Source organism: Pollicipes pollicipes, unplaced genomic scaffold, assembly GCF_011947565.3.
Source record: "Pollicipes pollicipes isolate AB1234 unplaced genomic scaffold, Ppol_2.1 Scaffold_3216;HRSCAF=3773_pilon_pilon_pilon, whole genome shotgun sequence".
NCBI lineage: Eukaryota > Metazoa > Arthropoda > Thecostraca > Pollicipedomorpha > Pollicipedidae > Pollicipes > Pollicipes pollicipes.
The window spans coordinates 2253032-2258592 of NW_023596251.1; positions in this window are offsets into that span (position 1 = coordinate 2253032).

Here is a 5561-nt window from a genome sequence, read left to right on the forward strand (position 1 = left end):
GCAAGTTTTTCCTGTCAGCACTCTCAACGCGGCATTCAGGACGCATGCGTCACCAAACGTCGCCCAGAAAACAGCGATGTTATCTGACCGGATATGGTCTATGCTGGTTTGATATGGCGCTTGAGGGGGCCTCATCAGGTCGTAGGAGTTTTTGGCTCACGCCTTTGACGCCGCCCTTTAGAGTGGAAATCTAAAATGTTGAAATGACTGGATCGGGTATTGCCGCAATATGCCAACAAATCGAAAGCAGCGTCAATATGTTCCCCTACAGGCTCATCTCATGTTTCCCAATGGCGAATGAGAATACAAGCACGTTACGCGTTATGACCTATGTAAGAGTGAACATGCACACCTTTGATGTTTGTAAGAGCCTGACGTATTACGACACACCTTTGGTGTAGATGAAACACTTCTTCATGTCCGCTTTAAAGGGCGTACCACCGTTGGGGTTTTTCTAAAAAAAGACTCTCTGCTGAACCCCAAGAACAGTTACGTCTAATGATGTCACCGGGTAGTGCTGCTGCAGCGCCATCAAGGCACCCTGAGAGGTTAAATCTGACCCATTTCCGAGTTCAAGTTTTGCGAGCGGGATCAAGCAACAAATAAAAGAAAAGGGAGAAGACGCCCTATCGTAAGGAAGCCCGCCCCGCGCGCTGGACGGGTTTCAGCCGAGAGTTTTGCCATTCCCGATCAACGGGACGGATCAGAAAACAAACAAACTGACAAACGGACAGACACACCACCTACCGAAGAAACCTTCCACGAGCATACGGACGCAGCACTGACGTCACCCCAGGCCGCGACGCGGGACCGGCGGGGGCCATAATGATCCGACGTGACCACCACCGCCACCTCATGTGACTAATTCGAGACAGCCTCGACACAGACCAATGGGGCATGGACATGGACATGCTTTTGCGCAGACGCGCACGTGACCGGCCTCGGTCACCGAGTCCAACCATGCAGCACTCGCCCGAATGCTGCGAGCACCATTCACGATCTGCGCTCAAGAAAGGCGGGCTGTCGGGACCCCGCCGGCTAACCTGTAACACACCCGCCCACACGCACACACCCAGCCCACCCACCCACACCCACACCCACACCCACACCCACACCCACACACCACACCCACACCCACACCCACACCCACACCCACACCCACACCCACACACACCACACCCCAACCCACACCCACCCACACCCACACCCACACCCACACACAACCACACACCCACCCAAACCACACCCACACCCACACCCACACCCACAACCCACACCCACACCCACACCACACCCACACCCACACCCACACCCACACCCACACACGATATATATATATATATATATATACACACTTATATATATATGTATATATATACATATATATATACACATGTATATAGTATATATATATATATATATATATATATATATATATAATACATGCATGATAAGATTGTGAAAAAGATACATAATACAATAATGATGCAAATGCATAATGTAATTTTAAAAAAAAACATTACCAGTCGCGAGGTCTCGATGAGATCAGTCCACCGCTTTTTCCGCGCGGGGTTCTATCTTTCTTTTTCAAAACAGCAAAGTGGACCTCTTCAACCCCCCCCCCCCCCCCCACATCAGTCGGCGTTATGAAAATTGAACCACGGCATTGGCTAAGAAACGCTGAACATGTGGTCAAGTCAACCAACGATGTGCCTTCAATGTAAAGAAAGGCAACACTTGTTTCTTGCTATGCATGCAGGGACCTATTGACTGGCATAATTTAGTCGGTATTTTTTCCTCTGGGATCAAATTATGGACGCAACACCGAGCATCATGACTGGGTCTGCATGGGTGTGGCTATAGCGTCTAATCCCAGCTAGTGGGACTTATAAGCGCTGGCGTAGAAGGGCAAGGCCCAAGTGGGCACGTTTAGACCAAGCAATCAGAACTTTTGCAAAACGCTGCAAATGGTATGCATGCAACTCAATGATACAGCCTGCACTCTGCAGGCATTTTGCAGAATTATGCTATCTGATGACTCGATCCCGTTGGTGACCTTCAAACATTCACTTCTTTCCGACATTGCATCTGGGGGCATTGTTTCAGCACGGGCGCAACATGTCGGAAATGGGTGTCTCTTGTTCTCAGTGAGGACGGCCAAGCATCGTAACGCTGCGGCGCAGAACGGTGGCGACAGGCGAGAGCGTTATGAGTACGTTTTGTTCATGCAGTGCGGTAGTTAGGTATAATAACGAGCTCCACGACCAATGGAGACGCGCCTCTGACCCGCCGTAGCGACGCCCTAGAGTGATCTCATCATTGTGCGATGGGTCGTATTTGCATTTATCAGTATCTGATAGGAACGTGGTTAGCTATGGGCGCACACCGACAGCAAACTTATGCGAATGACCATTTTCTATGATTGACGTGTGACACGCATGTCTGCTGCACGCTAGTTTAGGGCGCTAGTTTCGCAAATGAGCCGGAGGGCTGAGCAGTGGAAAATGAAACAGCCCGCCCCCAAATTCCCCTAACAAACGGGTTTCTCCCCGGATTTGGACAATTTTCTTCCCTAGCGTGTATAGGAAGGGGGGGCTGGAGCCCACTTTGGAGTCAGGGTGAGGGTGGAGGGCTGGAGCCACATCAACTGAATAGAAAACTTTACCCCGCTTACCACGTCATGCTTGGCAATGTGTATGAATGCAATCTTGTCGCCTTTTCCCGAAAGAGATCTTTGCCGCTATAATCGAGCCGCTGCAACGACTCGACGTAAGTTGTTAGTGGATATTGTACAGAGGATCTTGGCAATGCCACCGACAATATTCAAAGGTTAAGATGCACCGATGGTGTCGCCCAAATAGCGTGCTCTATGACCTACTCTGAAATTTTATCAATATGCGGCACACAAGGGTATCTTTGGGGGAAGGGGGAGAGGCACTTGAGGGCGTGGATGGAGAGACGCACTTCACACCAGGCACTGCATAAGACACACCAAGCACCAATTACCACTACTGGCAAGGGTGCAATTTTCTGTAGGGGAGGGGGGCTTCAACGCCCCCTAACTTTGAAAAAAATGAACTACAGCCGGGGAGAAGCCCGTTTGTTGGCCAGTTTAAGTGGACATCGTTCTTTCACTTTTCCATTTTTTCAACTTGGAATTGTGTTTGACTGCACACCAACACACCTTTGTACACTTGTCATAATAAATTTGGGTGTAACGATGTAACGATATAGCGATCGTACGATGTTGCAGGGGCACAGGGGTGCATTTTTCATTTTTGTTTGTTGGCTATTTTACGACAACATAATGAAGGCAGCATGATATCATAAAGGTTAGGGTAGTAGGCACCTACGTGCAGTTATTCAGCAAGAGTGATGCACAATCAAGGAACAACATACCCAGATTGCCAGCGGACCCAATGCAATTTTGTCACGCCTGAGGAGCGACAGATCCGCCTGAATTGCCACATCTAGTCAAATATTGAAACTTTTGCGATCCTATTCTACAAGTTTGTTTTTCGTACTATGTTACTTCATCGGTGCTAGTGCATTCAGCTATATTTATTTTTTACGCTTGCCTACACTCAATCATTGAAGCGTAGTATGAAATTGCTAGGCCGGCATCAATTTCAAACCTGGTATTTTTGCTCTGCATGTTTACGCAGTATGTCAAACCAACATACTATATTTTGGTATATTGCCTGTCCACCCAGCCTGCCTTCACAGGCAGGGTGTCACCTTTGCAAAAAAGCTAGGAGACTGAACTGATTAGGCTGACTTAACCTTCCCTGAAACCCGGTTTTTCCTCCGATTTCATTGAAGTCTTATTTGCACCTCGAATGTTGTATTCATTGTCTGTCTTCAATGTCTTCACTATATTTTGCAATTTCTTAAAACATTTTCTGCGTGGAGAGATCATTTCCGGATTTCAGAGCAATAGAAGTTACCTTTTGTGCAAAGCTTAGCATGGTGTAATTTAAAGAAAAACGTCTTGTGATATGGACCATTGTGATCAGCTCGGTGAAAGTTCGAATGCCTTCGAACTGCTGTATTTTTCAAATGACCATCCAGTGACAAAGCGATGTCAAGAACAATGGTAGTAATGAGGTATCCTCACGTTCATCAAGTCATGACTCTGCTGAACATGGCTCATGGGGCGAGACTGAGTATCTTGTCATTACCACGTGGCTTGACGCCCTTCTAGACGGCCCTGAGGTCACTTCACGGGATAGGTCTGGGACGAGGAGTGGCTCCAGCAAACGGGGTGACACCGCATGCAGCACGGACTTCACCAGATTGGTTCTAGAATTATTTCCTGAAATGCACATCTGCTGAAGACTGGTGTGCTGTGGCTCCTTACCCACGCAATCTGTCATCTCTGGACTTCATGCTGTGGCTCCTTACCCACGCGATCTGTCATCTCTGGACTCATGCTGTGGCTCCTTACCCACGCCATCTGTCATCTCTGGACTTCATGCTGTGGCTCCTTACCCACGCCATCTGTCATCTCTGGACTTCATGCTGGCTCCTTACCCACGCCGATCTGTCATCTCTGGACTTCATGCTGTGGCTTCTTACCCACGCGATCTGTCATCTCTGGACTTCATGCTGTGGCTCCTTACCCACGCCATCTGTCATCTCTGGACTTCATGCTGTGGCTTCTTACCCACGCGATCTGTCATCTGGACTTCATGCTGTGGCTCCTTACCCACACGATCTGTCATCTCTGGACTTCATGCTGTAGCTCTTACCCACGCGATCTGTCATCTCTGGACTTCATGCTGTGGCTTCTTACCCACGCATCTGTCATCTCTGGACTTCGTGCTGTGGACTAGCCTCAACAACGCTATACGTGGACAAACCACCTAACCTCCTAAAGCGCAAGGCCGCATTCAGACTTAAGATGGGCGCATCACTGTGGACGGTCGACCAGAAAATCGACTAACAGCTAGAGGCTCAGCTTTTTCGCATCCCGGACCACCAGCGGTCTGGAAAAACCTTTCGTTGTCACCATTTGACGGGTGTGGAATCACTGATGGTAACTGCCGTTGCTGACCGTGTTTTGCCATTCCAAAGGCGGTTGAATTCCACCAGTCACGACTGTACAATTACACTTGCTACTGTTGAGGAACATGTGCTAACTTTTATCTGGGCTGCACTGAACCTCTAAAACCTGCCGCATGTTGCAACGAATCGTTCTTTATACTAATCCAAGTGGTATTATGTGAAATACTTATGTTTATTATTATGTTATTCATGCCAATACTTATGGATTCATACTAGCAGATGAGGGACTTGGCATGGAAAAATATTACGTATTTATAGGATAACATGACGCTTCTACTTGGCAAAAAATATTCTGATCCTAGAAGTGATGTGCCTGAGTACTTAGCATGCCAGCAGCTTATACATTTTGGCTGCAGATATTTGGCCCAGCAGTCCCATTTTGCTCACATACATTGACGAGACTTAGACGGGCACTGAGAGGCCATCATAAACGGCTGAGTCCGGCGAGAAGTACGATTTATCGCCCGTTGAGCGCGTTTTCAGATGACGTCGAA